The 23,351-nt window shown below is 57.7% G+C and overlaps 1 long non-coding RNA gene across 1 annotated transcript; it reads right to left on the reverse strand.

The window, feature by feature from the left end:
- Positions 1-5,922: 5,922 nt before the first annotated feature.
- LOC306639464 lies at positions 5,923-7,685 on the reverse strand. The gene is made up of 3 exons (XR_013757660.1): positions 7,556-7,685; positions 7,030-7,326; positions 5,923-6,467 (listed from the first exon to the last, which is right to left on the reverse strand). It is a non-coding gene; the product is annotated as an uncharacterized lncRNA (long non-coding RNA).
- Between the last annotated feature and the right edge of the window lie 15,666 nt (positions 7,686-23,351).

A 23,351-nucleotide genomic window follows, 5' to 3' on the forward strand; every position in this document is an offset into this window, starting at 1 on the left:
GGATGATGGATGGGTGGGTGGATGATGGAAGGGTGGATGATGGAAGGGTGGATGATGGATGGGTGGATGGACAGATGGATGGACAGATGGATGGATGGATGATGGATGGGTGGATGGATAGATGGGTGGATGGATGGATGGATGGATGGATGGGTGGGTGGATGGATGGATGGATGGATGGATGGATGGATGAATTGGTGGATGAATGGATGGATGGATGGATGGATGGATGGATGGATGAATTGGTGGATGAATGGATGGATGGATGGATGGATGAGTGGGTGGATGGATGGATGAATGGATGGATGGATGGATGAATTGGTGGATGAATGGATGGATGGATGGATGGATGAGTGGGTGGATGGATGGATGAATGGATGGATGGATGGATGAATTGGTGGATGGATGGATGGATAGATAGATGGATGAGTGGGTGGATGGATGGATGGATGGATGAGTGGATGGATGGATGGATGGATGAATTGGTGGATGAATGGATGGATGGATGGATGAATTGGTGGATGGATGGATGGATAGATAGATGGATGAGTGGGCGGATGGATGGATGGATGAATTGGTGGATGGAAGGATGGATAGATGGATGAGTGGGTGGATGGATGGATGGATGAGTGGGTGGATGGATGGATGGATGGATGGAAGGATGGATGAGTGGGTGAATGGATGGATGGATGGATGGATGGATGGATGAATTGGTGGATGGATGGATGGATGGATGGATGAGTGGACAGATGGATGGATGGTTTGGATGGATGGATGGTTGGATGAATGAATGGATAGGTACAAATGAATGGACCCGTCATAGAAATAAGTGAATAGGAGAAGCAGGGCTAAGTTGATGGAGACCAGGAAGGAATGGGTGGTTCTCTACTACTTGTACAATTCACTAGAGCCCGAGAGATGGAAATGCTCACAGTTATGTGGGTTCTTGCTTCAGTCATCCAGAGTGTGTGGATCTGAGCAGAGGTCACGTAGACAGAACTGTCAGATCCCAGCTCACCCCATCACCCCACGTGCTCCTCCCACTCCACCTGTCGATCCCCAAGATGATCTCTCAGAAAGGAGTGGTCAGAGATACCCTGTGCCTTGTCCCTGGTTGATCCAGGTGGGCCAGATATCAGAAGTGTGATAAGGAGACCAAAGTCATCTTGGGTCTCAGTCACAACTTATGTCTAACCAGGTATTCACATTCAGAACTCCTGAAACTCAACCACAACAAAATGAGCCTCATAATTAAAAGGTGGGTAAAAGATATTAATAGACAGTTCTCAAAAAATGATATACAAATGGCTAATAAGTACAAATAAAGATGTTCGACATCCCTGATATTAGGAAATGCACATCAAAAATACAGTGACCTACACTTCACTCCCATTTGGATGGTCACTGAGAAGGAAGGAAGAAAGAAAGAGAGAGAGGGAGGAAAAGAAAAGAAAAAAGGAAGGAAGGAAGGAAGAAAAGGGGGAAGGAAAGAACGAAAAAGAAAGAAAGAAAGAAAGGAAGGAAGGGAGGGAGGGAGGGAGGGAGGGAGGGAGGGAGGGAGAGAAGGAGAGAGGATGAAGACAAACAGAAAATAGCAAGTGTTGGCAAGAATGTGGAACCCTTGTGCACTGTTGGTGGGAATGTAAATGGAATGGAAAACAGTATGGAAGATCCTCAAAAACTTGAGCATCAGCCGGGCACCGTGGTGCATGCCTGCAATTCCAGTGGCTTGGGAGGCTGAGGCAGGAGAATCTCAAGTTCAAAGCCAGCTTCAGTAATGGTGAGGTGCTAAGCCACTCAGTGAGACCCTGTCTCTAAATAAAATACAAAATAGGGCTGGGGCTGGGGCTCAGTGGTCGAGTACCCTGAGTTCAATCCTCAATACCAAAAAAAGGAAGGAAGAAAAGAAACTTGATCGGCCTTTGGGTACAGGACCAAAATGATTGGAAGCAGGGCCTCGGAGCAGTGTCTGCACCATGTCTGTCGCACCCTTATTTGCACCAAGCTACAACGTAGAAGCGACCCAAATGTCCATCAACAAACAAACGGGTGAAAAACCGTGAGCAGAAAGCGTGCGCACCAGGGCCGGGCAGAGGGCTGAGGAGGTGGTGTCGGCTGGACATACTTCCCATGTCACAAGACCAGAAGAGTCACGGAGGCTGTGGGGAGGGTCGGACATTAGGATCATTTCATACCGCCAAACCGTGCTCTTGAACATGGTCAAGATGGTAACTTTTATGTGATTTTTTTTAAACCACAATTAAAAAACAAAACAAAAACCAAAAAACCCTCCAGGGAAAGAGCCTAGTGGCCATGATGGGGGCTTCCAGCTCCCCTCCTTGGCGCCCCCTCCTCGCTCCAGGAGAGTCCTACACGAGGAGCAGGGGGTCCACGCCCCGTCCACATACCGACATTTAATTGGCAACTGTTGGACTTTTCACTATTTCACGCATTAAGTTTTCAGATAACACTGAAGATGGGTTTCGTCTCTCCGGGTCCTGGAATCCCAAGAGAGTCAGATTTCAGAGGAGGAAGCAAGCTGGGGAGGCTGCCTGGAGGAGGCCACGCCGTCCTCCCTCCCAGCCCCGCCACCTCTCTGTCCACTGGTCTCCCTCCTCACGGGCCATCTCTCTCCCTCTCCCCTCTCCACCTCTCTCCACCCGGTTCCATCTTCCACTCGGCTGCCCCGCCTCTCCTCCTGGCTCCTGGGCGCGAGGGCCACCCTTGGGAGTCCGGAGACGGAGAGAACTCTTGGTCTTAGGCCACAAGAGGAGGCAGGGTCCTGGGGGAGGTGGCAGAGGTCTGGAGTGGCCTGGCCCAGAGCCACTTCACACAGCTCCAGGCCACAGAATCCAGACTGGGCCGCCGCCAGCCGGATGCATTGTTTGTTGACAGATAAAAGCTCCGCAGTTTATGGCTCCAAAGCAGAGCCAGGCCTTTGTTTTGCTTTGTTTTAAATGAGCCTCGCAGGAGGGTTGGGAGGAGGAGGGCGGCGGGCGGAGGGCCGGTTCCTGCTGCGTCCTGCAGCTCACAAGCCCCCGGGGCCGCCCTTAATGAAGCTGCTCGGCGCTTCAGCCTCCTGGCGGGGCACAGGAACCCTCCACCTGCATCTGTCTCGCTGGGGAGGGAGGGGGCTTCCCGGCCACCCTGCCTCTCAGCCCCTCACCCTCTGCTCCGGTAATGAGACTCCCAGTCAGCCTCCTCACTGTGCCCCAGGGCCTCCCTGGGCTGAGGTGGGGCCATGACACTCTGGGAAAGAGCAGGGTCTAGTTTTGCTGGGGCGCACAGGGTCTCTCCACAGACTCCGGATGCTGCCAGCAAGACCCCTGAGGGGCCCAGAGGACCTGAGCCGTTCACTCTTGGGAACGACCCAGCCCCATGAAGGGGCCCTGGACTTGTCATTCTCAAGGGCTGGCAGCAATCCTCTCCCCTGGCCTCCCTGGGGCTCTCCTGCAGATGATGCTCATGCCAGGGCCTCTCAGTGCCCCCTGCCCAGTACCTGGCCCAAGACCCATGAGTCCAGGCCGCCCGCTGAGCAGGAAGGAGCACACGGAGCCCTAGGGCGCCCTGCACCTGCTCCCTTGGTCGCCTCCAAGAGCCCCTGCCACAGCCTGAAGGAGGGGGGACGAGGGGCAGCCCAAGCCTGGCTGGGCACTGAACTTGGCTCTTCCCCCAACACCGCAGGGCAGTCTTAGCCATGTGCCCATTTTGCAGGTGAGGAGGGGGAGTCACAGCGTGTTTGTGTGACGAGAGCTGGCGAGCCGCTCTTGGAGGACAGGCTGCCGAAAAACATACCCTAACAGCCCGGTCACCCGGTCACCCAGTCACCCTCTCGCTGAGAAGGGCAGGAACTGAGGCGCTGGGGCCAGAGGCCCTCTGTGCAGTCCCAGAGCGCAGGGAGGGTCACAGCCCAGGATCTTTTTGCATCCAAAGCTTCCCAGGACTCCAGCATGCCGTCCAGCTGATATGGGAGATGTGGTCAGCACCAATGCCCTGCTCCCAGTGGGGACACCTGAGAGGGGCCAGGCCACCAGGCTGCAGGGGCCAGGACCCCCAGGTCTGAAGGGCCTCAAGAACAGCCTGGCACCGGGTTAAAGAACAGAGAGGCTGGCCGGGGCCGGAGCTGGCCTTGGCGCTGGACGCGTCCCGCCGCGTTCCAGACCTTGAACTCCACGTGGACGCAGTGTGCGGTCTCCGGCATCTGGGAACACATGTCCAAGGATACGCCGCCTCTGAGAGAAGTGGTATTAAAAAGCCACACGACAGTAATAGAGATGTTTCTAAACTGGCCACCCTGCCGCTAGCAAGGCAGTGAAAGCCAAGAACTTCACCCTGGAGCTGAGGGAAGGGCCCAGCCCGCGGCCGCCTCAGCTGGGCTGTTGATTCAGAACTGCTCCCCGACTCTGCGTAATCCTTCCCTGCACCAGTCCATGTAAATATATTCTAATGCAGAGAGGGCTGCTGGGGAGGTCGCCTGCAGGGCCATTAGCATTTTGATAGGCTTTCTCCACGCGGGCGACCAGGGAGCTTTAAAATTCATAGCGTGGAGATTGATCCTTCAAGCCCCACTCCGCCCTCCCCAGCTGGAGCCCGCCAAGAACTTTTTACCCCTTTAATTACGAAAGAAGGTTAGGAACCCAGAGAGCTCGGTCAAGAGAGACCCAGAGAGAAGAGACCAAGCTGGGTTTCTAGATCAGGTGTGTCCAGTCCTGGAAACACAGCCCCTGGGGAAGGGGTTGATTAAAAACAAAACAAAACAAACAAACAAACAAACAAAAAAAAACTCACGGGGGTTGGAGCTTCTTTGACTCAAAGAACAAGAGGTTCTGGAGAGAGGAGCCCCTGCCTGTCCCTAGCAGCCCGACTCATCTGATGGTAAGTGACAAAGGCCAGGCCCCTTCCCATCCAGGCTGGCTGGCTCCACAGCCTCTGGGAAGCGAATCACGTGCCCAAGCACTCGGCGCCTGGGACACAAGGCTCAGGAAGGCCCTTCAGTTCTACACGCCCCTGACTCCCAGAAACTCCGTCCAGCCGGGAAATTGATAATTACAATAAAACATGGTAAGTGACCAGGACAAGTCCTAGGGATGCCTGGGGACCCCGGCAGGAGGTCGGGACCCGCAGAGAGGACTCCCCAGCCCAGGAGTGTGTGAGCAGCTCGCGTCCTCTGGGGGAGTTCCCTGGCCTCCCTCAAACCCTGCTGGTGAAACGCGCGCTGTGGTATTGAGGGGAGGCGCGAGGTGGCACCGCGCTCCAGACCCATCAGAAAACTGCCGACTGTTAAGGGAAAAGATGGAGGCGTGGGGATCGGGCAAGGAGGGGCCTTCTCACCACCTTCCCGAGCCCTCTGAGCAAGCCCACCCGAGCATCACTAAGCGTCAGGGGATTCTTCTAGAACACCATGCACTGTGAAATGGCATGTGCTTGTTCACGTTTTTTGGCTGGTTAAAAAAAAAAAAAAAAAAAAAAAAGCTAACCCTCCAGGCTTTGGTTTCACTGCCATATTCAGGGGACTAGCGGAACCCACGTCATCTCCATCCCAGACATCTTCCAGCATCCCTCCTCCTCCCAAGAAGCCCATTCCTCTGAGTCTTCTCAGGACGGGTCTGGAAATCCAACTGACCCCTTCATGAATAACGAACGTGAGTCTGCGACCTACATTCATTCTAGTTTATAGGCGAGTCCTGGCTTTAATTTTTTCTCAATCTACTAACAATACACGTCCAACTCTCTCAATGATATCTACACACACACACACACACACACACAACTGTCAAAGAATACAATTTCAGCAAAGGGAATTTTTAATTGGCTTCATCAGCGATTCATGAACCGGGCAGCATCCCTCTACAAAATAGAAAGGCGCCCACTGAGCTGAGCTGGCAGGGGTGGGAGGGGGCTTTGGAGGCAGAACAGGCGGAGATGCAGAAGGAGGAGCAACCAGCACCTCAGCTATTTCCAGTCCCTTTCCTTGATGGGTTAAGGCAGAGGACACTTCCTTATCCTACTGCCTAACCGTGGCCTGTCTGGGGATTTTGCTGTCCCCTCACGCCTGATTTCTTTCAAGGCCGGATCTCACCCATAAGTAGCTCAGGTTTGGGATTGGTGATGTGGAACCTTAGCATGAGCGACTCCATTCTGATTGGCCTGCTGAGGCCTGGCAGGAGCCCAGTCCAAAACAATCCCCTCCCGTAAATCTTATCTAACATATATACACACGGAGAGCGTGGGGAGACTGGAAATAGAGGTAAAGTCACCTTTAGCTTGTTGGCATGGGTACATGTGTGACTTTCATAACCAGGAAAAGAAAAGGACTGAACATTATTTTTTCAATGGCAGTCAAGCTGCGTCCTATGACCCCGAATCCATAGCCAAGGCAAACGGCTCGCTCGCGCCATCCGGGGCTCCTCTAAGCTCCTATGGAGGGGCGGGCTGCCGGCTGTGCCCTGCGGAAGGTCAGGTCCTCTCTGTCTGCAGGGACGGAGAGGGGAGCCCAAGCGGTGGCCTGGGATCAGGTCCACGGCCTAAGAACCCACGTGGGGACCCGGCAGCCCCACCCAGAGCCTGTCTGCTCACCCACCCACCCTGCCAGACCCCCACCTGCCTCTGAGGAGGACAGGAATAAGCACACCTCCCCAGCTGCCAGGCCATGCTGGGCAGGACGCTGTGCCAGGCCCACCCCAGAATGGGCCGCACAAAGCCAAGCCCAGCCGCCCGCCTGGAACTGACCCACATGTCCCCCTGTCGCCAGCCACCACGGGCTCCTCCAGTCTCCAGCCCCCCATCCCCACACGGGGACAGCGGGCACATGGGCAGCCAGTGACCGGCTGAGGTCCTGGGCACCTCTCCCCGTACTCCGATGAAGTCACGGGCTGTCATTCACAGCTGCTCTCTCTCTGCCTGCGCTGAGGAAGCGGTTTAGGACCCGCCCTTGGCTTTATTATGGCTTTATTATTATTCTCTCTTTGGTTCAGCGTGTTGGGAAGGGCCTCAGCCTGGAACCCCAGGGGACACGGCTGTGCCTCTCACTCACTGTGTGGCCTTGGTGAAGTCGCCGGGCCTCGCTGAGCTGCATCACCTGGTCTTTAAAATGCAGGGACCTGGACCCCGATGCCTGCATACCCGTCTTTCTTCACTGCCTCTTGTTTTTTTGGGGTGTTTTATATGCAGCGGACAGGGAGCCCCGCCGGCCCCCCGCCGGGGCCCATCGCCTATGGATTCTCATGCAGTCTCCTCCTGTGGTGGGTCACTGCTGGCTAAATCCATGTGAAATTAGGTTTTAAGGGAAGACTGTCATGTGGTCCGGAAAACCAGACCACAGCGGGGCTGCAAAAGAGGAGATGCTTCATTAAAACAGCCCCCCGGCCCCCACACCACCTTGGGTAAGAATTTGCTATGGTCACAATACTGATTCATTTATTAGGTATGATATATTTTCCCAGGTCTCTATAAACACCTGCAAACTCAGGCAGGATTCTTTGGGTAAATACCGTGTTTCACAAGCCTCCACCCCGTTTCTCCTTGCTTTGCCAGTAAAGACCCATCTAGCCTTTACCTAGGACTGCGGGGAAGACAGAAAAGAGCATTCAGCAATGTCAGCCGCTCAGTGAGCGTCGATACTGAAGGACGCATCTCTAGGTGACCAATTAAGATCAATGGCCAAAAGAAACACAGGCGAGTCCTCCTATTAAAAAAAAAAAAAAAGTTCCTGCTAATGGAAACCTTCTAGCACGCGGGCCTGCTTCGGATTCCTAGGTGAGCGACTGCCCTTTCTGGGTCTCAGCCTTATTACATCACCTAATGGCCTGTGATTGTCAAATGGGGTTCCCCAGGGTTCCTCCAGGCACCAAAGCGGAGGAGGAGTTGGGAGAGGGACCAATCCCCACCATCCCGGATATTGGCTCCGACCGCGGGGATTCATCTTGGGTGGTTTCATATTTGAAAATTCCATCTGGAACTTTCTTTGAGCTCCGTGGCTAGACAACACCCTCCCGGGTCCTTCTCGCTTGGTGTTTGGAATGGCAAAGATGGATTGGTTAGGAGACCCACGGAGCTCTGGTGGCCGGGGCTCCCGGGCGGAGGCATCCCTCAGGGATGCGACTCCCTGACTCTGGATCGGTGGCCTCTGTGCCAGGAGCAAGCCCACGTCCCTAGGACAAGGGTCGGCAGAGACGGATCGAGAAAGCACGGTGCAGGCCGACAGAGCCGTGCAGAAGCCCTCGCTGGCCTGGCCTCCGTGGGTGCTGGAGGCAGACCACGCCGCCAGCTGGGGTTTCCTCCCCACGATGCGTGTGGCTGGGTGCCAGCTCCCGCCACACGCCGTCAAGCAGACTCCACCCCCGGCCCCAGAGGGACCCGGGCGACCAGCCCTGAGGCCTCCTCCCTCTGCCAAGGCTGTAAGGAAGCCCAGAGAAGAGAAGGGGACGATGGAGCCGCAGCAGCGCTGGACTGACTCAGACTCTGTCTTTAAAGCCGGTCTTTCCACCCCGCGTCCCTGTGGGCCCCTCGGGACTGCGTGGTTCGGTGGTCAAAAGCTCAGCTGGACACGGGGACCACCAGGTGTAGGGTGAGCCCCGGCTCCGGTCCGCTGGGGTGCTGGGCTGTTGCTCCAGCCTGCCGTTCCTACGTGGGATGATCCGCCTGTCACCTGCTGGGCTGTGCCCAGGGTCCACAGGGCAGTACCTGCCAAGCCACGTGGTCAGCTCTTAGCGAGTTCCAGCTCTTGCCCCTGGAATGTGGCGGGAGGAGGACACCCCCAAATGAACCGGCTCCTCTGGACCCGGCAGGAAACCCAGGATCTCATCTACCCCACTCCCTCCCCCACCACCAGCCGAGGGGCAGCTTGACGGCGGTGTCCGTTTCCCCTGGCAACTCAGCGGGCCTCGGTTTACCCCCTTGAGAAGCCAGCCGAGCAGCCCATGGAGAGAGGGCGGGGACAGAAGCAGGGCAGCTCTGTGGCGCCATGGCCTCGGGTCAGCGGTGAATCACCACCTTGAACTTCCTGCTGTCTCCTGACCTTGTGTTCATTTCTAGCTCGAAATGAAATGCCGTCTTCAGTGCCAGGGAGAGGCTGAAGCATAGCTCCAGGCTGGCACGCAGCTGCCTGATGAGGTCAAATCCACACCCTGGCGGAGCCTGGGAATCTCAGGGGCAGGAGGGACCTTGCCTCGGCTCATCTGAGACACCCTGCGGGAAAGCCATGGTCTCTCCACGCGTGTAGAGAGCAAGGAAACCGAGGCCCAGAGAAGTTGAGAGACTTGGTCCATGTCACACAGCCATAGAGCCGGTTGGTAAGAGAGAATGAGCAGCAGGTCTTCTGTCCTCCCGGCTCTGCTGGAGGTCAGGAGGGACGTCCAAGCGTGAGAACGAGTGTGCTAACACGTGAGTGTGTACCGCTGAAAGACTGCTGAGGCGGGAGGGAAAGCTGGGGGGCACCTGAGGTGGCGCCCGCATCTCAGTGCGTGTAAGGAGATGAGTGTGAACAGCTGGGAGAGCAAATGAGTGAGACGAGTGTGCAAGGGTGCTGAGAGGGAGCCGCGCGGGGGAAGAAATCCATGTGCTGGGAGGTGGGGGCAGGAGAGGGAGGGAGGGAGGAGCAACGCTTGGGCCATCTTCAGATTCCCACGGTTGAATAAATCAACACGGACTGTTCTGGGACCAAGAGGCCGAGTCACACCACATCCTCTCCACCAGAGTCGGCCCAGGGCCCGCTCACACCACCTGCCACACGAGCAGCACAGCTTCACGGTCACCGTCAGGAGGCGGAGCACAGAGGGCCAGCCAGGCCCAGCGCCGGCACCTCCTCCATGATCGCATTTAGGCCCATTCTCCAGGTAGGACCACCGAGGCTGACGAAGGGAAGTCACGTGCCCGCGTCTCCCTCCTCAGTGATTTCTGGGCCAGGAAAGCCAAATGGACAGCAGAGGCAGGACCAGTGAGCTTCTTGCTGAAGCACAGTGTCCCCGAGAGCCCTCCACTCAGCAGGGCTGCTCCTGTGGGCTGGGGGAAGGCAGGCACGGGGAGCTGGCCGGTCCCCGGGAGCCAGCTGTCCTGTGAGGCCCAGCAGACGTTTGCCCGCAGAGGAGGGCCTGGCATCCCCGCCAGACCAGAGGAACAGCTGCGGAGCTGTGGCCACCTCACCCGGGCACCTGAGCATGAAGGCGCTGCTCCTGGATGCAAGCTGGCTCTGGGTGTCCGGGCCTCCTTGCGTCTTTCTAGCTCACTCGTCTGCAAGCCTTTCTCTCTGACAGAGGTCAGAAGTCCCAGAGGGGAGCACTGTCACGTGTCCCCATTTCAAATCCAAATGAGGACCCAGAAGCAAAACAGGGGAGCGGCAACAGGCTTCACCCAGAGAGGGGATGGCTACCCCTCCCCGCAACCCACTTGTGCCACATGGGGTTACAGGCTTCCAGAATGTTCCATTTGCCAAGGAAAGCAGAAATCCCGAGTGTGGGCCACATCGCCTGCTTTTCCACCTGGTTAGAACGAGCTTTGACGTTTTCTGCTTTGTTATTAGATTTTTAAAAACTGGAATGTCACAGATAGAGAGGAAGGTTCATGGATCTGAAAGTGTGCCGCTCAGTGACTGTGCACAGAAGAAACAGATCTATACAACCACCAATGAGAATAAAGGAGCAGCAGCACCCAGAAGCCCCATGTGGCTCCTTCTGGGCACCCCCAACTCCTGCCCAGAGGTAGTTACCATTGCGGCTTTTTTGAACTTTGAACTTCACATAAAGAGAATCATGCTGTGTGCTCTTTTACATCTGGGGCCTTCTGTTCATGTTGGGATGCTGAGATTTCCCCAAGTTGTTGTCATCCATTTTCTTTGCTGTATAGTATTCCACTGTGGGGCTCTACAGTTCCCTAATCCACTCTACTATCTGTTGACAACTGGATTGTTCCAGTTATTGCCTGTTCTGAGCAATGAATTTTGTGAACATCCTTACACATGATTTTTGAAGAGCATTTATATGCTTTTCCATTGCGTAGATTCCTGAGAGCAGAGGTGCGGGTCATAGGGTCTGTGTATGTGCTCAGCTTTAGTTGCATTCCTCACCCTGTTACTATGGGGTCAAGTTCATGCTTTAAACATTGTGCACATTAAACAGAGTGACTCCTCAGCTCTGATCTGGCCGACACATTGCTGGCCTATGTGCTTATTTCAGTCGACTTCACCTCACTGTGACCAAAAGACCTGGCAAGAACAACTCAGAGGAGGAAACGCTCATTTTGGCTCATGGTTTCAGAGGTTCAGTTCATGGATGGCCGACTCCAGAGCTCTGGGCCCAGGGCGAGGAAGAACAACATGGCGGAGGGGCCTGGCGGAGGAGAGCAGCTCAGGACATGGCACCAGGAAGCGAGAGCTCAGAGAAGCACTCCACTCACCAGGGACAACATTCCCCGCAGGTGAGCCCCCCAGTGACAGACTGCCAGCCATAACCACACCACCAGGTCACAGCTTCCTGACCCGATCATCTCACTCTGGACACTTGCGTTGTCTCACACGTGAGTTCTTGGGGACACCTCCTATCTTAACCAGGACAGTGCTTCATTCATCTTGCCACTGGCCAGATCATCGCCCCACTGAGTACCTGGACTCCACAAGTTCACCTAGCCCAGTGGGGCAAGTTCTAATACCCTACCGCATACCTGTGAGCCAGTCAGGCCTAGGCGAGCTGCCGATCGCCGCAAGTGGTGTCTCCCTATGAGGATGAGGTATGTGAAAAGTCCTTCAGCAGCCTCTTCACCATACGCATGCCCAGCAGCGCCCAGGTCCAACCTGGGGTGCCCACCAGACCTTCTGAGGAAGGAAGACATCCTTGCACAATTATTACGAAATCCGGCCTAACTGAGTGCCATCACCTGAGGTCATTCATCCCCAAACTCAGTGACAGAGCATCCAGGTTCCCGGCGCCTCCCACCTGTTCAATTTGCTGGCACTCCACCCGCCTCCGACCACAGCAGACATCAATAATGGATGTTGGCACTCCTTCCCGCTGAGCTGGGGAAAATGGCCCCATCTTCCCATCACTGCGCTCAGGACAGACTCTACCAATCCATCAACTGGGATCTGAGATGAAAAGTCTATGCCATCCGGGTCCTCATGCTGCTCCCGCGAGTCAGCACTGGACCTGGGAACTCTTGTTCTCTTCTGTGGCTCGGTCTTCTCACCCCCAGGATGGTTATGAGAGGAACAGAGAAAAGAACCAAACCCCAGCCTGGCGGCCCCCCAGCCCGGCTGCTGCCTCGCTTACTGCAGTCTACTCCCTGGGCCACCAGAGACGCGAGCTGTGGAGATCAGTTGTCTCTGCCTGGGTGCATTTTTGTTTCTGTGGTTTTTTGTTTTGTTTTGTGCTCTGCCCTGCTTTTGGCAGATGAGAGGCAGGCCCAGAGAGGACTAGTGCCTTGCCCAAAGCCACCCAGCTCGCTGTGGCGATGCTGGCAGTAGGACGGACACCCCCATTTCTAACCCAGGCCTCTTTCCCGGCTCCGTGGAGTTTCTCAAGACCAATTAGGAACCACCGGGAAAGTCAGGGATGTGACGGTGGCCGCGTTCATCTGCACATCTGTTTCCCCTCTTCCTGGCTAAGCATAAACAGTGGAGGCGGCCCCGGCCGAGAGCAGCCCTGCGCCCAGAGCAGCAGCCGGCCTCGGAGTCCAGCCCCGGGCTCTGGGAGAGTGTCCCCTACGCCGCTGGGCTGGGGCTCTGACGTATCTCAAGATCGCCTTTTCCCGAAGTGAGGACACACACGCAGCCAGGGAGGCCGCGTGGAAGTGTTCCGGGGCCAGAGGCCCTGCCGTCCCCACTTCCTGCTTTATTAACGTCCGAGAACCCATGGCACGCTCTGCGGCAAATGGGAACCAAGCCATCTCTGTGCCCCTCGGCCAGCCCGATGGCTCCGTCCTGAGCTCCTCCCCTCACTCCGTGCTGGAACCATTTCATTTTTTAAGTTTCAAGAACTGGAAGTCCCTCACATCTGCAGCTCTGCCTTTTCAAAGCCATTTTGAGCAAAATGTGCCCCCAGCTGGGTCCTCCCTCCAGAGCAGATTCCTCCCCGACCCAGAGCCCCACACGGTGCGGAGGCTGTGGGGCACAGGAAGGTCTGGCCTGCCTGGACTCCCCAGGTGGCTGCAGGTCCGGTGCTCTCCTGCTGCCACGGAAGGTGGCAGAACAGGTGTGATGGGAAAGTGTCCACAGGGCCACTCAACACGTGGGGAGTCCCTAGCTCAGGCTTCGCCGGCCAGGAGGCCTCCAGCTTCCGAGGACACCTCTGTTCACAGGGAGGCCCTGCTGGCCTCTCCCCGGGCACCTGCACACAGCTGCTTGCCCTGCTTCACCGGGAAGAGGGAGGCGCCAGGACTTCGCAGGCAATGGTCACACCAACCAGAGCGCGGCAGGGCTGGATTCAGCCACAGTGGCCTGACCCTCGTGCCCAGCGCTGACCACTGCACCACAGGGCTTGTTCCAGTGCCTACCAAACCCACCAGGAGGGCTTGGTCTCATGTTGCCACTCTCAGCCCAAAGATGTGGTCATCCTCTGCCCTCAAGGTCCCGCTCACCCCCAGCAGGACCCTCAGTGACTCCCGAGGCCCAGGTCAGTGTCTAGACGGCAGCAGCTCGGAATCCTGCCTGGGTCTGCTACCAACAGGGGAGGCCAGACAGGGCTGTGCAAGAGGCAGAGGCTGCCAGTGACGCAGGAGGCTGCTCCCTGAGGCGACTCTGGGTCTCCTGGAGTGACTCAGGCTCAGGGAAGCAGGCAGCCCCGGAGAGCGAGGGCAGGGAGCACTGTCCCTCTGCAGGAGGAAGAGGACGGACGCTGTCCCAGGGAGTGTCCCAGGGAGGTGGGGCCCGCTAGGCACAGCAGCCAGGTCTGTAGAAAGAGCCTCTGCACCGTGGAGTGGCTAGGTGGGGAGGGGGAGCGCAGGGCGGAGGGACGGCTGTGTGCTCCGTCACCACGGAGGGGCTGGGATCCTCCAGGTGACACCTGGAGCCCACAGCACTGAGTCCCCCGGAGGGAGGGCCGGAGACCAGGAGAAGCCAGGGAGGTGGGGTGGGGGAGCCGCCCCGGAAGTCGGTTCCCACCGGGACACGGCTGAGCGGGACAGAGCCAAAGAGCCAACGGGCACCAGTCGGCTGCCCAGGACGGAGCCACCGCTCAGGTCTCCCGTAAGCCGCGTGCGCAATGGAAAGAGGAGAGGCGGAGCCCGCGGCGGGACACAACCTGTCGGCCTTCAACAGACCTGGGCCAAAGGCCCCTCTCCGCGGACAGGGCCGGGCCCTGTGGGGGTTCAGAGGAAACTTGCCAGTGCCCCAGGCCCCTCGGCCCGCTGGGTGAGCCCCACTCCACATGACCTCCAGGCCTCGGGCTCGTTCTGTAAAATGGGAGCGAGAATCCACCCCAGTGTGAACTGCCGGGCTGCAGTGACCTAGGACGTGTGTGGAACCGTGTTCTCATGGCCACCCCTGAGTGGACGGGGACAGGCGGGGCTCCCTCACCTGACTCTCTTCTTCAGGTAGGAACTGAGGCTTACATGGGATAAATGATTGCCAGGGGTCAGGCATGCAGCTCGTGAGGGGCTGAGCAGGATTGGAACCCAGGTCCAGGGGACGCTGAAGCTAAAATCCGCTCCACTGGTTCCCAGCCCCATCCAAACGCCACGCCTGATTCTTCTCATGTGTATAAATGGATACATACATAGATATATATATATATATATATATATGATTTTTTTTTCAGTACTGGGGCAGGAATCCAGGGCCACGCATGTGCCAGGCAAATGCTCTCACACCCAGCCGCACGCCCAGCCCCACGGCTGCCTCCAGACGGCTCTCGCCTAGCGGGTACTGACCGGGACCCAGAGGTGCGCCTGAACTCACGCACGCAACTTTATTTAACGATATCATTAACATTATTATTATTTTTCCCCACAGACTCCATCCGTGAGGCCCTTTCTCTTTATATACAAACACACGCACCCGCGCACGCACACGCGCCTCTCAAGCAGGTTTGAATAGACCTTTGTGAGTGGTCGGGCTACCTAGAAACAAAAATTGCCCGTTATTTAAATTCAATTACATAGCAACCACATTTAAAAAGAATATTTTCATTTGAGCCCATTGTGCAGAGAATCAGTAGACACTTTCTTTCTTCAAACTACTTTGAGGAGGAAAAATTATCAAATGAAAGGGAGGGAATGTCACGCATATCATTCCCTCCATTGAAACTCGGGGATGGAGGGTCCTCTGTCTGCTCCTCATTTATTTCGACAACACCCCTCTGCCACCAGCAACCACGCCTGGGCTTTCAGAGCGCCAGGCTTTGGGGTCACATTCCCAGGGGCCCTGGAGCTGGAAGGAGACCCCAAGAACCATCAGCCCCCACCACCCCAACATGGACCTGACCTGGGGAACCCAAGGGCACTGAGACTTCGTCAGAGCCTGGCAGGATCGGGTCCAAGGCTGAAGTCTCTGGACTCCCGGATGCTCTCCAGCCCGGCATTTCAGGAATGGCGGGGAACATGCTTTGCAGGTTAAGGCTGGGCTGCAGCCCAGTCCCCCACTCCAACTCTGGGCTCACACCATGTGCCCAGGCCCCCTGGCCCTGCGGGGGTCCCCAGCACCCCCACAGGTCTCTAGACACCGAGAGTGAAGGAGTCAAGGCCCTGGGGAGAGCACCGCACTTGTCCCCAGCTCTGGCCCCTCAGCAGCAGCCAGGGACCCCCAGCTGGGCCCTGCCCTCGGCAGGACATGCAGGCCAAGCCTCAGGCTCCGGAGAGGCCTTGTGGACCTTGGCTCTGCTGCCTGCTTTCCCAGCAAGAAGCCTCTGGAAAGGAGAAAACAACAACAAGGCTCTGTCCCAACGGCAAGATGAAATCGGATCCTCGGACCCGCTGCTCTCCCCTCCCAGGGCCTCCCGAGGGGCCAGCGGTTTGTCCAGACCCACTTCACCCCAGCCCACAGACCCTGAGGGACGAAGAGGCCCACATGATGTTTGTAAGGACCCTGCGGGGACTGGCGGGGGGCAGGAAAAGTCTGAAGAGTGTCAATCAGCCGTGAGAGTGGGCAGCTGTCGACCTGGCCGGCCGCGCCACAGCGGGGCGTCTCTGTAGCTCATCTGCTTTGTGGGGTGTTGGGCAAGGGGCACGAGACAGAGCAGCTCAGTCCCCAGCAGGGACAGAACCTTCCATGACCATCCACGGAGAAGAGGATGCGGCCCTGACGCAGATGTGGGCAGCAGCCAGCCTGCCAGCCATGCCTCCCACCCCTCTGTCCGCCTGGAACCCCGGTGGTTTCGGTCTGTGGTCTCGGCCTGAAGGCAGCCTGGAAGCATCTGTAAGCCGCCATCTCCAAGGGCAGACTGAGCTTGTCCACCCCTTGTGGCTGACCGACTCCAGGGTCCCCGGGAGCCCTGAGCCCAGCAGCCACCGTAGGCCACACACTTCATTTTCCTATAGAAACTATTTGCACCCAAATCCTGCACAGCTGAAACCGAGTGGACGCGTCCATGCTAACACAGACGGAGCAGATGCAAAGAGCACAGCACGCCACCAAGTACAGGGATGCTTTGTGTTGAGACTGGGGCACAGAAAAGTGACTGTCAAAGCAGTGACACGGACCCCAGGGGAACTGGGATTGGAACCCAGGCAGTGCCGTTCAGAAGCTGCAGGCCTGGCCCTCGAGGGCCTGTGCCTCCCACCCCGGAGGGGCTGCTGCGTCTCCAAGGCCTGCGGCCTCTGCAGCGGGTGCCCTCGTCCTCCTGGGCCCTTGAGGGAAGGGCTCCGGGCTGAGAGCCGTCGTGAAACCCTCTCAGGGGCCCGGACAGCTGTCCCTGGGGAAAAGAGCCTGATCTTTGCAAGATGCAGTGACTTCTGATGCTCACAATAAACCCACGATGCACCTCCAGAGAGACCCACTCATCTCGGCTGATAATGACCAGAGACAGAGCCACCGGCCACTCCAGGAAGACACGAGGCCAAATGAGAATGAGCCCTTCAGTCAGCTCAAATGGCATTTTTTTCTAGAAAACATTTTCATCTCCAATGGGCTTTGGTTCATGTACATTGGTGTTTCTTGAGTCCAGCTGGACACCCAGCAGCAGCCGGGACTGTGGGATGGAGCAGAGACGGTGACCGGCAACCGCGCAGGCTGAGGTGTGGGCTGAATGTGCCTGACACAGACATGTCTCTCCTCTAATGCTCAAAACCTGGGTAGGGAGGTGCAGAAACACTCCCCACTTTGCTGACTGAAGTATAGCTGGGTGTGGTGGCACACGCCTGTGATCTCAGCAACACGGGAGGCTGAGGCAGGAAGATCGCAAATTCAAGGCCAGCCTCGGAGGCTTAGCAAGGCTCTGTCTCAAAAATAAAAAAATAAAAAGGGCTGGGAGGTAACTCAGTGGTTCAGCACCCCTGGTACCAAAAACAGAACAAAACCAGAAAACTGAACGTAGAGCTGGCGACTCACCAACCACTTACTAGCTGTGTAGGCGTCAGGGCTCAGGAAACGGCCTGACGGGCTCGCGCTGCTTTTTCTTGGTTATAAACAAGACAACGGCATTATCACTGTTACTGGCTGACCTGGGGACCCTGAAACGATATTCCGAAGTCCAGCCCTGGTACCTGTGGATGTGACGTCACTTGGAAACAGGGTCCTGGCAGGTGTAATCAGGTTAGGAGGAGGTGTCCCACTGTGTCCCACTCATAAGGAGAGTCGGACACACAGGAGCAGCCACATGAAGGTACAGGGGTCAGAGGTCGGAGAGACAGGGCAAGGATGGCAGGATCGCCAGGGGTCATCAGAAGCCAGGAAGCAGGGCACAGGGAGCCCCCCGAGAGCTGTCAGAGAGACCTGGCCCATGCTGCGGGCAGGGCCTGGCCTCCAGAACTCTAAGACTACGTTTCTGTCGTTCGTACCCCATGTGGGGCACCATGTTCCCACGGCCCTGGGAAAGGCCCCGAGCACTGTCCTTAGTGCTTCTCACTGACCCAGGCCCTGCCTCGGGTGCTGGGCAGAGGGAGCCGGGTCTGGAGCTGGGATGACAGGTGTACCTGAGGGACCCCCGGTGCCCAAGTCCCCGTCACAGCTGGCCGCGGTGCTGGTCAGGGGAGTCAGGAGTCAGGCCCTCTCCCAGCACCCTGCTGGCAGGGCAGTGGAAGGCTGCTGTCTTCAGAGTCCCCCGTGCCCAGTGGAGAAAGGGCGACCGTGGGGAGTCGTCTGCAGACCCCACTCTTCCATCCAGGCCCAGGGACTCCTTGGTCCAGCCCACTCCGCCTCCTCACAAGAGGGCCATTTGGGGTCACTTTTGTTTGACTGGAAAAGCACCTCGTGCCTCCCGCCCCAGGCTAAACCCCCAAAGAGCCCAGGAGCCAGGGAGCGCGGGCCGCCCTGCTAGGAGGAGCCCTAAATGTCAGGCAGCAGGTGGCCGCGGGCTGGTCCCCCGGGAGGCTCTGCGCACTTGGCCAGCGAGAGCACGCTGCAATCTGTCCCAGCAGAGAGAGGCAGCCAGGGGGGCGGGGCGGTGGCAGGGAGCCCGGGCCTGGAGATAGCATGACGGGGGGCTCGGACCCTTCTCCCTTTTCACGCAGAAGCCGTGGTCCTTCCGCAGGACGACCTACCCTGGGCCACAGGATGGGAGCCAGGTGCCTCTCTGAGTCGCTCACTGGGCCCACTCCCGTCCTCTGCCCAGGACGTGCCTTGCTGGGGGCAGCTCTTCCCTGTGACCCAGGTGATGAGGAAGTCCCTGCAAACCTGACACCCAACCACGCGCCGGGAGCTTGAGTAGCTGCCCAGCCTTCCCACACTGCTCCATCTTTGCCCCAGAGAGATGGGGGCTGAGCGGAGACGCCAGGGTCCCAGCCTGTGCCCGGCCCTCTTATGGCCACCGGGGAGGAAGGGCCCACAGCCTCTTCAGGGGCTGCTCCGCCCAATGCCTTGGGGGCAAAGGCCATCGGGCTGTGTGTGCAGAACCAGACCACAGACCCCACCCCACGTGTGCTTCGGTGGAGAACCAGACCCTCAGCCATTCCCCACCCGCAGCGGGCCGACCCCTGGGGCTGGCACTAGGAATATCGGAGGCCCTGGCTTCTTGGGCTCACGCCTGTCCCTCCCTCTCAGCTCCCAGACAGTTCTTGCACCTCCCTCCCACCCGCAGCCCACACGCCGGTGGACACAGAAGCGCCTGGGAGGAGGAGAGAGGAGCAGAAGCAGGTGCTGGTGGTCCCCAGAAGTAGTTCTGGGAAAAGTTCTCAGAGGAGCAAGTTTCGCTAAGTCATGGAGCGCCCGCTGAAAGTCCAGGGCCTGGAGGTGCCATTGTGAAGGTCCAGGGCCTGGAGGTGCCACTGGGGGCCCTCAGGGCCCCGCCCACTCGGGTGGTAAAGACACAGCACCATCTGCCTGAAAATCGCCTCCATTCATTGTCCGCCATCTCTAGGGAGCCGCACACCTCAGGAGTCATCTGGAATGAAGCCACCGTGTTCTGAGGGCTGGTGACATGCTGGGTCTGGCTGCGATTCTTGAATGCATCATCTCAACTAACCCTCCACGTCCCCGGGCTATGGGAACGCGGGCTCATCCAGACCCATGTCCTGCCTTATGTCCCAGCCTCCCGTGCAGCTGGCTTGGGACCAGGGACAGTTCCGGCCACCATCCTGCAGCTGAAGGGAAGTGTGTTACCTCCCAGCCGAGTGTCGGTGTGGCTCTCCCATCTCCCTGTTTCCTCCCACAGTCGCTTGGCTGCCACAGGCCCAGCAGGTGCAGCCACAAAGATGGCAGAGTCGCCATTAGCCTGCCTCCGGGTGCAACTGTGTGGAGCAAAAACGTCCCATGCCAGCCAGGTGACGCTGTCGACGCGATGCCCTGCCGCGCCAAGCCCCGGAGACCTGGGGCCCGAGCTCTGGCAGCTCAGGTGGCCCCCTGAGAGCTGGGGCCCGAGCTCTGGCAGCTCAGCTGGTCCAGCTGGCCCGCAGGGTCATTGCTCTGAGTTCCGGGGATGAGGATCCCAAGGCCACACAGGGCAGAGGCAAGACTGGACGCGTGCCCTGGCCTCGCTGCAACTCTGGTTGCTTCCTGGGATCGGTCCACACCCGTTAGCAGCCAGGTCCCCCAAACTCTCACCCCTCTCTGTCCCCAGGACAGCAGAGGAGCCTGTGCGGGGACAGGGGCCCTCAGGAGGTGCCTGAGCCTGGAGGGTAGTCAGAAGCAGGGAGGAGGAGCCCAGCCAAGCCCTCGCTCCTGGCCGTGGGCTCACACAGCAGGCCTGGGCCTGGGCCTCAGAGCGCCTGCTGACAGGCCAGAGAATGAGGTCAACCAGGGACAAAGCCGGGCGGGGTGAGGAGGAAGCAGGGTCCCGCTCCCGTCCCATGGTGAGCAGTGCCACAGTGTCTGTTCCATGAGGACCCCTCGCTCCAGCTGCTGGGAGGGAGAAGCCGCGGAGGTGCAGACCGGCAGCTCAGGAAGCACAAGGCCTCAGACCACAGCCCAGGTCCCCGCAGCAGGCCAGGGACGGGGCAGCCAGACTCAAAGCAAAGGAACAGAGCAGAGGTGACCTATTGGAAGTGAAGTGCCTTCGGGGAGGTGGCTTTTATTTGGGTGAATCTGGGCGCTCCGTATTAGCTTAAACTGATTATCTGCACATATGGACTCTGCGCGGCAGTTGCGGGGAGAAAGGGCGGAGCAGAGGACATAGCTTCCCTGAGTGCCAGGAACCAGGATATTTCAGTGACGTCAGGTTGGGCTTCCTGCCACAGGGATGGGGCTACCAGGAGAACAATTATAAGACTCAGGAAGAGTCCCTCCAGGAGGCAGGGAGAGAACTTACTCACCCTCATCCGACCCATGAGCAAATGTTCTGCACACCCACAGAGCCACAGCCCAGATTACTGCAAAGGATTCAAGCTGATTCTTCCAATACGATGGTATTATTTTTAAAATAACAGTAATGACAGTGACGATAGTGAGCATTTATTGAGCATTTGTTATGTCCTGGGCACTGCGTGCTCTACAAGTTCTATCTCATTGACAGGTCACAACAGACTGGTGTGGTGTTATTAGCTCCATTTTACAGACCAGGAAATTGAGGCACAAGAGGGTGAACGGCCTAAGGTCACACAACCGATACGTAGACTCGCCATCATTTGAGCCCAGGCTATCTAACCACCTTGCAATGATTCTTCTAAAGAAAAAGAGAAAATGGGTCCTGAGAGGGTTGGTGACTCTGTTGAGGTCACACAGCTTTATCTGTGAGATGAAAGGCTAGGACACGGGTCTCCTAACTCCTGGCTAGTGACCTCTCCACTGCATTCGGCTGCCTGGATGGACACCCCCCACCATGAGCAATGAACTTGTGTGTGCTCACCTCCCAGTCGGTGAACTCACCCTATCCCAGCCCGGGTGTGCGGAGAGGAGTAAGGGCTGGACCACAGAGAACAGACCTGGACGAGAGCTCTGCTCTGAGCTGCAAACACAGGGGTTCCTCCTGCCCGTCTGTTTCTCTTCTTAAAAAAATGCCGTGCTGCCTGCCCCCACTCCCTCAGAGGGGGCGCTGACGCGGGTCTAGGGCGGCACCCTGGCAGCAGGAGCGGCCAGCCTGGTGTCTTAGCTCCCCGGCATCAGGCTGCAGAGAGCCGGAGCCACAAGCGGCATGTGCTCTGGGACCACAGTACTGGTTCCAAGCCTCCCTCCTGTCGCCGTGTCCCAGCCGAGCATGAGCAAATGTCCCTGATTCTCCTTCTCAATGGCTGATGAACTAGGTCCCAAGAGCAGCCCTCTGGAAAGGGAGGGGTCCCTGCAATGGGCCATTCGGCCACCAACTCTGACTCTTGCTGGGGATGCGTGGGTCTGGACAAGTGGGCGGAGGAGGCCCGCGGCAGAGGAGTCTGCAGAGCAGAGTGGGGTTCCCAGCAAGAACTGGTCCCTAACACTATCCTTTACGCCCCAAACTGCTGTGCAGTTTACCCACGCAAGCCAAAAACTGACAGGAGCTGGTTCGAATTCCCTGGGTTCACTTGACACAGGACTTGGCCATGGAGGCTGCGCTGAGCAGGGCCAGACAGCAGGAGGGGCCCCTCTGCTGGACTGAAGGCAGAGCCCACCCAGCAAGGCTGCCGGGCACCAGGAACGGTGGCACTTCAGTTCCAAAGGTCCCCATCCCCCACTACCGTGCTCAGGGAGCAGCCTGGGGAAGGAGCCAGGAGGCCACCCTGGGGCTCAGGAGAGGTGGACTTCAACCCTGTTGTCCCTTCCTTGCCTCAAGGCCTCCTCCAGACCTGGCCCTGCCTAGCGCCTGTCCCTCAGTCCGCTGTGGACACTGAAACTGCATCATGAACCGGGGAGCTACTTGCAGGCTGCTGTGGTTGTTTCCTTCTTTCCTGTCTTTTCCTAAGGCAGGGAGTCCTTCCTGAAGTCAACCCAAGACATCCTACACCCAAGTCCGGATGAACTTCCAGAACGTGGCCTGCAGCTTTCATTGATTTCCTGCCATTGCAGATTTGGGAGCAGGGTGGACAAGGGCGGCGGGTGCCTGCCACTTGACGTTCTGTGCAATCAGGGTCCCTGGAGCTCGTCTGAGACTCGGTGCAGGACAGGAAAATGATGTTAGCACCCCTGGACAGGTGGCGGGGACAGAGAGCAGAGGCAGGACAGGAGCTGCCAGACTGCAGGGGCCTGCGCTCAGGTCCCAAGGGCAGGCTGCTCCCGGCAGGCTTCCCTCAGCAGAAAAACAAGAGTCACTACGAGTGAAGCAGAAGGAAGACTAGACAGAACAGAAAACACCTTTTGTTTTCTGGACCCTGGAATGCCTTAAAGACAGCCAGAGATGGCGACCCTCCACCCTTCCCTCTCTCCTCCTCTGTTCAAAACGCAAGTCAGGCTGATCCCAGGGCCACCTCAGCCGAGAGCATTTTGGTTACATCCAACAAAAACGTGGCAGTCTACGACAAACCCCACGTCCCTCACCTTCCAGAGCGGGGACTCTCAGGACCGAGTGGGACAGGTCTACCCACAGAGAGCGTGTTGAGGGAAGGACAGATGAAAACTTCCTCCGGCCACTGTGAGGCCGCTGCTGGGTGTCTGGTTTGCTCCTGTGCACTCTCTTTGGGTGCAGGGAGGAAGGAGGGAATTTGAGAGAAAAATGAGGCAGTCCCTTCAGTGTTGGATAGCCCCACATGACGAAGACAACACTTTTCACAAATGCCAGGCACGGCTCACTTTCCAAGGCACAGCCACACAGACTCCACACACCGGGGTTCTAAGGGGAGATGACAGGGCTGCAGAGCAGGGTTTCACCAGTACTTCTGAAATGACCAGATGAAGGAGCCCTGAAGACCCCAGACCCGGGAGTGAGCAGTTGACC

Source organism: Sciurus vulgaris (assembly GCF_902686455.1).
Source record: "Sciurus vulgaris genome assembly, chromosome: 11".
Taxonomy (NCBI): Eukaryota; Metazoa; Chordata; class Mammalia; order Rodentia; family Sciuridae; genus Sciurus; species Sciurus vulgaris.